This window comes from Argopecten irradians, chromosome 7, assembly GCF_041381155.1.
Source record: "Argopecten irradians isolate NY chromosome 7, Ai_NY, whole genome shotgun sequence".
In the NCBI taxonomy this organism is placed as follows: domain Eukaryota; kingdom Metazoa; phylum Mollusca; class Bivalvia; order Pectinida; family Pectinidae; genus Argopecten; species Argopecten irradians.
Genome location: NC_091140.1, coordinates 35,220,465 through 35,233,669, shown reverse-complemented (window position 1 = coordinate 35,233,669; position 13,205 = coordinate 35,220,465). Strand labels below are relative to the sequence as shown.

Below are 13,205 nucleotides of genomic sequence, written 5' to 3'. Positions count from 1 at the left end.
TTTTCAAGTTTTTGACCCTGTGACCATGAATGAAGGTCGAGTTCAATTCTATTGGTAGCCATTCAAGCATGCCACTGCCACTGGTCCACAAATTCAGCAAAGAATGATAAAACAACAATATGAACATTTCTGATTTATTCCAAACAGGAAGTCAAAACAATAATAACAACTTCAAATACATAAATCTTGTAGAAAGAATGTTTTCATTTATCAACGTAAATATGAAAAGCAAATACAAATGTTTCATTTATCAAAGTAAATATGAAAAGCAAATACAAAGAAGTTGTATCTCACAGCTTTACTGCTTTTACAATATGGGATGGTCCTGGATCGTTGGGATAATTTGTTAAAGTATCATGATGGTAAACCAACCTGGCCTCTAATATACCATAAGACATCTACTAAGTTAAACCATGTTTCATTAAAATTGGTCAACGTTTAGAAATTTTGAAATGTGGAAACGATCAACCAAATAGATTTGATAGTTCCCAATTAATAACCTAAATATGCAGGAATAGCATTTAAAAGTAATTGGTGAACTTTGATACCAAGATTACTACGAAATGGATCAACATTCACAGGTTTTTGCAAGTGCAGAAACAAATATGCCAATCAATTTGGAAGGTTCCTAATTAATATTTGTACTGGTAATAATTCAAGAGTGTCTCGAGTATCCCATGATGCATCAACATTTATATTTCGACCAACCCCAATTAATACCCCCCATTTCCGTGTCAACTTTCAATGAATGTACGTCTCTGACGCCAAATTCAAGTGTCTATAAGAGTACATATCTGATACAGTCTCCTGAATATCTACATTAATTAAGGGAAGCTTTATGATCCATTCATTGTTCATCTTTAACTCAAATAATTATGTTAATTTGAAATAAATTCGAAAAAATGCGCACTGCAAGTCAGTTCTCCATACATGAAAATTGCGTGATATTTTCAACGCCAATTCCGTAAGTTACTTGTCTTTTAAATCTGATCATAGGATTACTGAGTTGACCAAGAGGTCTATCTCACATTTATTCATTACTTTTTACGTTATAACCACTTCGAATAGGGATGCAATATACAGCACTGCATTATCAAAGTCTCCATCTAGACACTTGATACAAAATAGTAACAAAGAAGTTCAATTCTATATACCAATACATATATCTTTGTGAGCTATTCATACCAATAGTTGTTGGTTGTCATTATTTAATACATTATAGAAAGTCATTCATTCATCATTCATTCAATTGTTCATCTGTTCCTTATTCATTCAATCGTTACTCATTCATTTGCTCATTCAAAGTAAAGATATTCATTTGTTCATTCAAATTCAAAACTTTCACTCAATCATTTACCATACATTCTTTAGATCTTTCAACCAATCATTCAATAATCATTAATAAATATAAAATATCCATTCAAACACACAGGAACCATTTACACACATACTTTGATGGTTGTCTTATGTTAGCACTGTTCCCCACTAAATACTGCACTTAATGATTTCTCTCATTCTATTTTCTATACACAATGTTTTCTGTCATATTAAGCATGTTTACAGCAATAGATCACGGACATTATCCAAACACCTTTTGTATACTGCCAATTAACATTACATGTACATGTATACAAAAGATGGTGTAGTAATATAAGACTCTTTCATATGTGGATATGAAGGATAGGGATATTCTACCTGAGGGTCACAAAATGTAGTAAAACCCGAGGCTTGCCGAGGGTTTTGCAACATTTTGTGATCCCGAGGGTAGAATATCCCTATCCTTCATATCCACTTATGAAAGAGTATTTTTCTTTCATACCTCGACGTTTCATTGCAATTTTACAACTATAATATCCCCGCCATTTTGAAATAAATTCGAAGAAATCCACGACTGGAAGTCAATTTTCCATACCTGAAAAATAACATGAACCACTGATATCTAATTGTTATCAATGTTGGTATTAAAAACAATCATTAAATTCTTTCAAGACAGATGTCATTTCATCAAATGTTAAGTTATATATAATCAACAGTTTTATAAAAATATTGATTTGTGCAGAAAAGTTTTTTTTTCTGAGCAGGATTTTTGTGTGAGCGTATGCAGAAGCAGCATCTTCTTAGTAAGAATATTGTTGGGACCAATTCAAATAGCAATCAACTAACTTTAGTGTTAGAAACTTTAATTAAAATTCAAAAATTTAACAAAGCTTTTTATTCAAATTTATCAGAATATTGTTTTATGATAAAAAATAATTGGGGGAAATTTTTTCCTGACGCTTATCGATATCACACATGACAACTATGTTCAAAGTGTTTAAGTTGACGACTTAATAGATACCTGCCTGGAGGAGGGCTTAATTCATTATAGGTGACAAAAAAAATCAAAGATGTTTGGCTGTCCTGGTTATAAGAGGTAAACTGAATTTGCTTCAATACGTTGAAATTTATTACTTATCTTTTATCTCATTTTCTTCAACACAATATAAATTTCACAATTAAGATAACAATGCAACAAGTTGTATTGGCTGGGTTTCGCGCATAATGGAATGTGTACTACGGCAACAAATTGACATTGGCACTACAGTCGTTTCCCAAGGACTTGATAACCATTAATCAACTCTCAATTGTTTTTCCCTTTAACAATAACATGGTATATGTACCAGCACACACATATAGTATTGGTATGTAGGTATGAAAGAAACAAAGGTATCAATTCTTAACCTAAATTTGGTGATATATACATTCTGTAATTACAAATATCTTACTACATATTCAATGTATCGTTATCTAGTCTTCAAATGTCCTCTCGCTTAAAGTCTATCACACGTTTAGAGGACATGAAATGAAAATGTTGCCACGATTTGTCCTGTAATGTCCATGAATGATATAACACATCCTCTTCTCTCTACATCCATCCTCAGCTCTGCGTCAACATTGAAGATAGTATTTCATACTGACAGAAAAAAGATAAGTAAAATACACATCAACTAAGCTACACACACAAAGCAACAAGACAACACTAAATCTACAGCAACAACAGGTGGAGACTAATATAAACGACAGGTGAAAGATGCAAGGGAGAGCACTCAGGTAAACATTTCTACTCGGATTTTCTTTTTCTCCTCTTTTCTTAGTATAAGACAATACCGTGCATCAAACTTTCTTCATATTTGTTTGTCTCTTTTAAGAAGTCAAGAAAGTCAAGGTTATATATTGGAATTTCAAAATGGTTTTACTACATCTACCTTATCAACTGCAGGAAATAAAATGTACATCTATATAAACCTGAGAATTTCTTTCTACAAACGTTTACCCAAGTTTTCTGTACAATACATGTAACTAATGTTTTATAAAGTGAAAAGTGAATGATAATTTACAAGCTGTTGTGATAATAGGTAAGAATTATTTCACAATCCATTTTTTATATAGGCCAGAAGTAACATGACACAAATATTGTGCTTGGTGGAATATTATAATGCATTAAAATTACTGAAATTCACCTGTGCCTACCAATAGATATTTCATAATAACAATCTGTGTTAAATATTACATAAATCATAACATACTGACCTAGTAATACAGTTATTGTGTTACTTAAACATTTGTTAGATTGATCATACGCTGTGGTTTCTAGGACAAGAAAAGTTTATTTATTTTTAGTAAAACACAACAAAAGCAAGTAAAAAGCAGTTACTTGATACCAGAAAAAGTAATACAATTTATTATTATTTTAGTAGAGCAGTCAATATCCATTTTATGTAAACTCAACCTCAGTGTAAACAAAGTGAATTTTGGGTTTATTTTCTTTTGTTTAAAAGTATACATAGGACATATTAGGATTAGGAGATGGATAAAAACCATAGAATACAAGAGTAAAACGAACAACCTCAGCATTATCAGTACCTGGGAACTGTCTTACTTGTTTGAAATTTTCAACTCAGGGAACCCAGGGGTGAAGAGCTACCGGAAAAATGCAGCCCCTTTTTTGAGGAACGTTTACTATACACTTATGGTAAAATACAGCGCATGGGAAATGTCAGATTTTTAACAGTAGGCCTAAGGTACTTTACACAATTGTGAATGTTGACTTATTTGAAATAAAAGGACTACAATGCCAATGCCAACAAAATAAAGATAAAAAACATGCATCATTTTTAATTATTTAATGTATAGCCCCCTCCCTCCATTCACGAAAATTAAAAATGTTTTAAAAATCATGAAGTTCTATCTACAAGGCAAGCATATATATATACATGTGGTAATTACTCTTTATTTTGCAGTGTACAGTACTAGTTATTGACTTTTGAAAGATTAGTATCAAGATTTTATAAAATCTGCATTTTCAGCATTTTTTTTTTAATAAATGATAAGGACCATTTTTCAATGATATCACATTAAAGCCAATTACTGTCTGGTTATTTGGAATGACATGCTGGTTCAGTTGAATCTCATTATCTCAAACACAATGAATAAATCAATTACAGTACTGGTCATGTAAAACTTTATACACTTACTTATACATTCTTCTCAATTTCTCATATAATAATTGATCAATATCCGGATTATCCTACTTATGAAAAGATAATGATACCAAACTGTTTTCAAAAGATGCTTTATTTCCACGTCAGGAAATTGTTTTGATGATAATTGACAATTAGATAAATCAGTAAAAAAAATTCAAATGAATGTATTAATAAAAGCTTTTAGTTTATACGTTATATTAGATACTTTCATGCAGTTTTGTAGCCTTTAAAGCTAGGGTATGAGGTCCAATGGCAAACACACAGTTTTGATACAAGTAGTGATCAGTCTACCAATATTGGAGATGAATTTTCTGTTATTTTAGAATCATAATAAACCAATGGAATAATATTAATATACCGGCGGTAGATAATTTTGCACCTGTTTGCTGCCAATGACTTCACACAATAGCTAAAGTGGTTAAACAACAGGGTGCATACAAAGTTCATAGACATTTCAAGGTTTCTTATTTTGCATTAATTGAATTTATGACCCAATAAGTTTATTCAAAGAACCTTTTCAGCAAAATAAAACTATTTCACCTTTTTGGGCAAGATAACAGTATTTCACATTACATTTTGCAATGTCCAATTAATGGGTAATTTTAAAACAAAAATTTCAGTTCAAACAACCATTTCTTTTGTAAATATTGTCTAAAATATTTATGAAGAATTTCTTTCCAGTGCTTACTAATACCAATGAGCTTGTGTATGTAGTGCTTACTTTTCTAGAAACAATGATATGGTAATTAAAGTATACTTTGAGGATTCATAACAAAAAATCAGGACAGTCAACAACTTGTATGTACCCTAAATAATGATGTATTAACAATAATGAGAGCAAATGAAAAGAGAATTGGTATTAAACAAACCAGAAGGTTAAAAACGATAAATTGTGTAGATTATTTCATAACAAATTCAGTCCATTGAACTTAATGTGTTTACCAGTAATAGATTTCATTGATAAGACTTTACTTATTGAATCAAATGATAGTCTTACTTCATCTTTGATATTTAACTTTTAGAACAAAGAATTTTTCACAAGGACATGCCATAAGTGTGAAAATATTTTGCAAAATTGACCCAAAAAAATCTAGTTCATTTTGTTTGAATTATTACCAATCTGCACAGCAAAATGTTAAAAGCCAAAAACATGTCAGTAATATCAGTAATAAATGACAATTAGTGTTATGAAATAAACTGAAATAGCCATCTTTAGTGAATTGATTTAACGTTTAATTTCTCCAGTTTACAAATACAATCTACTATGATAAAATTATCAATTGATCACAGTTGGAGATTAAGAGTAACTCAATGTGTTGTAAATTTAAATCACCATAAATAAAGTAAACACAGGATGGCTATCCTCATAATGGAGTTAAAAAGTATTTATTTCATTTTAAGTATTGAATAAAACCAAGTACAATGTAATCAAATGCCTTCTGTTTGGTAAATGAAACCAATCTTTTATGCAAAGTATTTTCGTATTTGGTTGTTGTTTTTTATCAATTTTTATTCAAATGTGTTTTAATATGTATTTTTTTCAATTAATTACATGTAAATCAAAAAACTTTAAAAATGAGAATAAAAGGAAACCTATTCACACTTTCCTAGCTTTAGTGGGACTATAGACTATCATAAAAGAATCAGAATTGTTTCTCATTATTAATTCTGTAAACGACATATGAGCAATTTGATTACTTGTAAATTAAAACAAAGTCTCACCTCTTGTCCCTTTTCCTTCTCCTCCTTAATTGTCTGATCCAGAATGGCTTGTATTCTTTGCTGAAGATCACACAACATCAACAATAATTACATTACCGGTATATCATAAATACAACATTACTTAACATTGTTCCATATTTGATCTAAAATATTTCAGGATCATGAAAAATATTGTGCATTTAATAGTACCACCTAGACTCAAAATACAGATAAAATTTCGCACAAACCCAATTAGAGATACTGGACATGTTTATATACACTGTACTCATAAATGTGTAGATTTCTTTCGCACAAACCCAATTAGAGATACTGGACATGTTTATATACACTGTACTCATAAATGTGTAGATTTCTTTCGCACAAACCCAATTAGCGATACTGGATGTGTTTATATACACTGTACTCATAAATGTGTAGATTTCTTATCAAAATGTCCTAATTTACCTGTAACACTGGACTTTGTGTTTTAGCTAAACGTTCTTCTGTGGATTTCCGTCGCTGACGAATCTCCTCCACCTGTCGTTTTAACTCGGATAGCTTACTCTGTAGTTCAACTGCAACGAAGTTAAACAACGTGGGAAATAAAAGAAAATGCAGCAAAGAAGCCAAAAGGCTTTATTTCTTTTTGCAAAAGTATTTTAAGCAACAATCATGACAATAAAGACAGCAATCAAAAGCTTAGAACTATCTTTCAACTTTTGAAGGTTTCAAAACAAATCAAAATCCAATCAAAATTAATGTAAATCTGGATCTAAATTATCATCAATGGAAAAACTTATTCACTGATCTTAAGACTAATCCAACAGGGAAATTGGCCTCCATTAGAAAGTCTACCTATTGATCCTAATTTAATTGAATTTATCCTTATAAAAGATTTTCAAGCAACTTATCATTGTCAAAGAAAACAGCAATCGAAAGCTGATAGCTATCTATTAAATTTTGACAATTGAACACAAATCACATCAAAAATGAATGTAAAGTAACTAAGAAAAAGCCTTTTCTTTGATAAATGCCCAATCTGACAATATTAATCAGAGATCATTGTTTATTTACCTGAGTCTGGGTCCCCCGCCGTATCCTGTGACATGCTGTCGTCTTTGTTGGCTGTGAAGTTTGAGCGTCTCCCTGCAAATCCTCCCTGAGATAAATCATCTTCTCCACTGTCCATGATGTTGATGTCTTTTTCCTCTTCTTCCTCCTCTTCCTCTTCGTCTTCCTCCTCCTCATCGTCTGAGCTACTCAACTCTCCAAACAGATCTATACAATACAAATAAAATAACTCACATCTAATAAAGACTATATATCGTTCAGATTTTTTCAGTTCAACTCTTCCAATTTCAATGGTAAAATTCTTTGGAAAGCAAAAGAAGAAGTCTTAAATTTGAATTTACAAACTAATTTCAATTAATTCCACTGAAAAATTGCATTAACACATATACACTGTACGAATATTTTAAATGTGTCTTTCAAAATGAAAAGTGCCCATTTCCAAATAACTCAAAATATACACAAGCCCACATGTATTCAGAAAGATTGTCAATAATTGAATATTAAAACCAAGTCCTCTCTTTTACTTACTTCCGTAGTCGAGACTGCCAGAGTTCTGGTTCCACTGGCCAGACTGACCGCCCACCCAACCTTCCATTGTTGTTTGACCACCTTGACCACTGGAGTCAGCTGTAGGTTTCTCCTCCTCTACTATGATTTCCCACTTGACGTTAATAGCTTCAGCGTCGGTGCGGAACAAGCGCTTCACCTCCTTCTCGATGTCGGGTTGTTCCATGTACTGGACAAAATGAAATTAAAAAGAGTTGAGATAATAATAGGAGATTATCATGTATAAAACAAAGCTGTTTGGGTCTCCAAGATTCTTAAATTAGTTTTGACCACCACATTTTACCAGGTACATATGTATTTAATCATAGGTTTTGGGGTTTCTAATACTTTCTATCTTGTTGAATATCCCATTAACACCTACATATAGTAATTTCTGAAGAGCATTCCTCACGTATGTGATAGATATATGTGTCATGTGAATAGTGATTTCCCTTCTCTGAATTTTCTTTATTAATACAGAGATCTTATCTTAACAAGAGGCCCATGGGCCTTAACGGTCATCTGACTATTAGTACAATACAACATAGTTGTTTAAAGATTTTTGCCTATTTTAGCCCTGTGACCTTGATTGAAGATCAAGGTTATTCATTTGAACAAACTTGGTAGCCCTTCATCCCAGCATGTCATGGGCCTAATATCAGGTCTCTAGGCCTCTTAATTATCCACAAGAAGTTATTTAAAAATTTTAGCCTATTTGACCCCTGTGACCTTGAATGAAGGTTAAGGTCATTATTTGAACAAACTTGGTAGCCCTTCATCCAAGCATGCTGCAGGCCAAATATGAGTATCCTGGGCCTTTCGGTTCTTGAGAAGAAATTGTTTAAAAGATCTTAACCTATTTTACCCATGTGACCTTCAATGAAGGTCAAGGTCCTTCATTTGAACATACTTGATAGCCCTTCATCTAAGCATGTCAAGGGCCCAATATCAGGTCTCTTAGGCCTCTTAGTTATTCACAAGTAGTTGTTTAAAGGATCTTCGCCTATTTGGCAGCTGTAAGGTTATTCATTTGAAGAAATTGGTATTCATTTGAATTGAGATCCTGGGCCTTTTGGTTCTTGAAAGTCATTTAAATTTTGCTATTTGACCTGTGCTTGATGAAGTCAAGGTTTATTGAACAACTGAAGCCTCATCAAGATGTCCAGCCCATATAGGTCTCTAGCCTTATTGGTAGCCCTTCATCCCAGCATGCTACAGGCCCAATATGAGTATCCTGGGCCTTTTGGTTCTTGAGAAGAAGTCATTTTAAGATTTTTGCCTATTTGACGTCTGTGACCTTGAATGAAGATCAAGGTCATTTATTAGAACAAACTTGATAGCCCTTCATCAGAGCATGTCACAGACCCCATATTAGGTCTCTAGGCCTCTTAATTATGCACAAGAAGTTATTAAAAGATTTTAGCCATTTTGAACCCTATGACCTTGAATGAAGGTTAAGGTCATTCATTTGAACAAACTTGGAAGCCCTTCATCTCAGCATGCCACATGCCCAATATCAGTACCCTTGGCCATTTGGTTCTTGAGAAGAAGTCGTTTAAAGATTTTAGCATATTTGACACATGTGAACTTGAGAGAAGTTCAAGGTCATTCATTTGAACAAACTTGATAGCACTTTATCCAAGCATGTCACAGACCCAATATCAGGTCTCTTGACCTCTTAGTTATTGGCAAGAAGTTGTTTAAAGGATTTTAGCCTAAGGACCAGTGTGACATTGAATGAAGGTCAAGGTCTTCATTTGAACAAAATTGGTAGCCCTTCATCCCAGCATGCTACAGGCCCAATATCAGTACCCTTGGCCTTTTGGTTCTTGAGAAAAAGTTGTTTCAAGATTTTAGCCTATTCGACCCGTGAATTTGAAAGAAGATCAAGGTCATTCATTTGAACAAACCTGATAGCCCTTCATCCAAGCATGTCACGGGCCCAATATCAGGTCTCTAGGCCTCTTAGTTTTTGACAAGAAGTTGTTTAAATGATTTTAGCCAATTTGACCCGTGTGACCTTGAATGAAGGTCAAGGTCATTCATTTGAAGAAAATTGGTAGCCCTTCATCCCAGCGTGCTACAGGCCCCTGGGCCTTTAGGTTATTGAGAAGAAGTCGTTTAAATGAAAAGTTTAGGCACGGCAAACGGCGTACGACGACTAACGACGCATGATGACAATAGGCCTTCGGGTCAGATGACCGAAAAATGCTTACCTTTTTCTTTAATGTTTTTCTAAATCTTCTTTTTCTAACATTCTTCAGTGGAGGGGTCACTGTAAATTTAATTTGACCAGTTACAGATATTAAATCAAAGTATTTATCTGTACTATAACTCTATATATTTTGTTAATCCAGGTCAAATTTCCGACAATACGTCATTCAAATTCTTTTGACTTGAATATTTTGATAATTCGAAGTTTTGCCTCAGTCCTTATAACCTTAAGCTAAGGGTTCAATTATAAGAATTATAAGAAGCTATAAAACAAACCTCCATGGGAAAGTGATATTTTTTGTTTTTGTCCTTTTCTTTCTTTTTGGGACTTTCATTTTCATCTTGGCTAGTTTCTTCATCAGTATTACTACATATCAGAATCTACAAAGCAATCAAGCATACTGTTAATATATTTATACAAATTATCAGCATTTCAATGATTTAACATAATTCTAGTATTCCACTTAAAGGCCCACTACCTTTCCGAAACGACTTTTAATTTCTAAAAAGGCAATGTAAAATAAGATCTATAATTTTGTAGAGTCATAAAAGTTATCAACTTACCATTAATACTACACGTATCGTCACCTTCTGAACAATTTGATTAAAATAAATAAATATGTTAATTTTCATAACGTGGGTCGTCTAATGTTTCCCGCTGTCGTCCTAAATACTGCTGGTAGTTGACTATCACTGCACAAGAGTGAAGACGGCAAAACAGCAAAATGACTCTCCACTGTTATCATATATTACGGAGGAAATACTGCACGTTTGATGTTGTAAACTCATTACTTTGCCATCGGTATATATTTTCTGATGTTATTAATGTTTTTAAGAAACTTTTATGTTTTACTCAGGAAAGGTAGTGGGTCTTTTATCAAGACTGCAATATATGTTTTTGTAAAATCTTATGACATTTTCTTTGTCAACTATAACTACTGTGCCAAATCATCATAGTGTCTATCTGTTTATATCGGGGGCCACAGTGACCCAATGTTTAGATTCCCAACATAATACCACATGCCCCGCAGTCCTCTATCTGCAGGTTGCGAGTTTGAATCCCATGTTTGGCAGGTACTTGGCAGGTACTGACAACTGGTCAGTGGTTTTTCTTTTGGGTACTTCAGCTTTCACTCACCTCCTAAATCTGGTATATGACCTTGAATAAGATCTTAAACTAAAGAAACCATCTGTTTAAATCTGATGTCTCAATTCAGCTGAACTTTGACTTCCATCAAATGCATAACATCTTCCGTTTTCATCAGTGAAAACTGGTAATTTGTAATTCAGTCTAAAACTTGTGTATACACTAATGAACTATTTCATGTAACTTTACTTACCTGCGAAATGTCTGCTGTTTTGTAGAACGTTTTCATATCTACTGTTTTTAGAGATTCAATAATACATGGTAGGTCCATCAACTAGAAACAAAGTAAAAAGAGTAAGCATAAAAAAAATATATTTTTTCATGCATTTTTGTAAGCATAAATGTGACAATTAAGAAAATTAAAATTTAGCAGCCAGGCTGGGGCTCAAACCTGCCTGACCTGCGATCACTAGCTGGTTGCTCTACCGATGGTCAACCCAATCCAGAACCTTTACACCCTTCCCTCCCCCCATTTTTTCGGTCTTTGTCCTGAAGACTCAGAACAAAACTCAGGTCAAGTATCCCAGACTATCTCTATGCTCAAGCGTACCAGTAATACCTTAAATAGGGTTTGGTTACAGACAGCAAATATATCAGGTACAGAAAAATGTACAGCAAGACCAGGATTCGAACCTGGAACTCTCCACATACTAGCCAGAGTGCTCTACAGATTATAATCACCAAATAAACATTGGTAAAACTGTGGATCTCCTTGTTTGGGGTAGAAGCACCCAGACTACCCACTAAGTAACCATTATATATTCATCAGTCTTGTGTGAGTGAGTGAATCCATATTTGTACATTTTAAATGTGTGTGTGTGGGGGTGGGGATAGGGGACTGAAAGACAAGAAAAACAAGAGGCCCAGAGGGCCTGTATCGCTCACCTGGTTTGTAATGCCAAGTTCTGAATACAAGTTCATTGTTTCTTTTCTGAAGGAATTAGTATATTTACATCTAATTTCCCTATTGGGCCCCACCCCTCCTGCCCCCAGGGGGTCAGAGCCAAAATTTATACAAGTTCTGTTCCCCTTCCCCCAAGGATGTTTGTGGCTAAATTTGGTCACAATCCATGCAGAACTCAAGCTCTAAGACAAGTAGCGATTTATAGGATTTACCTCAAATTCCCCTATTGGGCCCCCCTTCTGCCCACGGGGGGTCAGAGCCAAAATTTATACAAGTTCTGTTCCCCTTCTCCTAAGGACATTTGTGACCAAATTTGGTCAAAATCCATGCAGAACTCTAGGACAAGTAGCAATTTATAGGATTTACCTCTAATTCCCCTATTGGACCCCCCCTCCTAACCCCCGGGGGTCAGAGCCAAAATTTATACAAGTTCTGTTCTCCTTCTCCCAAAGATGTTTGTGGTCGAATTTGGTCACAATCCATGCAGATCTCTAGGACAAGTAGCGATTTATAGGATTTACCACTATTTCCCCTAATGGGCCCCACCCCTCCTTCCCGCAGGGGGTCAGAGCCGAAATTTATACAAGTTCTGTTCCCCTTCCCCCAAGGATGTTTGTTGCCAAATTTGGTCACAATCCATGCAGAACTCGAGCTCTAGGACAAGTAGCGATTTATAGGATTTACCTCAAATTCCCCTATTGGGCCCCCCCCTCCTGCCCACGGGGGGTCAGAGCCAAAATTTATACAAGTTCTGTTCCCCTTCCCCCAAGGATGTTTGTGGCCGAATTTGGATACAATCCATGCAGAACTCTATGACTAGAAGCGATTTAAAGGAAATGTTGACGGACAGACGACGGACGCCGCGCCATGACATAAGCTCACCGGCCCTTTGGGCCAGGTGAGCTAAAAACAGTCTTCAGTTTAAGGATGTATTCTTCTGAGGTTTCAAGTTCGTGTTGACAACAAAAGCAAGTAAAAAGCAGTTACTTGATACCAGAAAAAAGACTCGGCACGCGTAAAACAGTCAGATATCCATTTTATGTAAACTCAACCTCAGTGTAAACAAAGTGAATTTTGGGTTTATTTTCTTTTGTTTAAA

General features: G+C 34.3%; 1 pseudogene; it reads right to left on the bottom strand.

Moving 5' to 3' along the window:
• Positions 1–2,713: 2,713 nt before the first annotated feature.
• LOC138327178 (transcription initiation factor TFIID subunit 7-like) lies at positions 2,714–12,123 on the bottom strand (annotated as a pseudogene).
• Between the last annotated feature and the right edge of the window lie 1,082 nt (positions 12,124–13,205).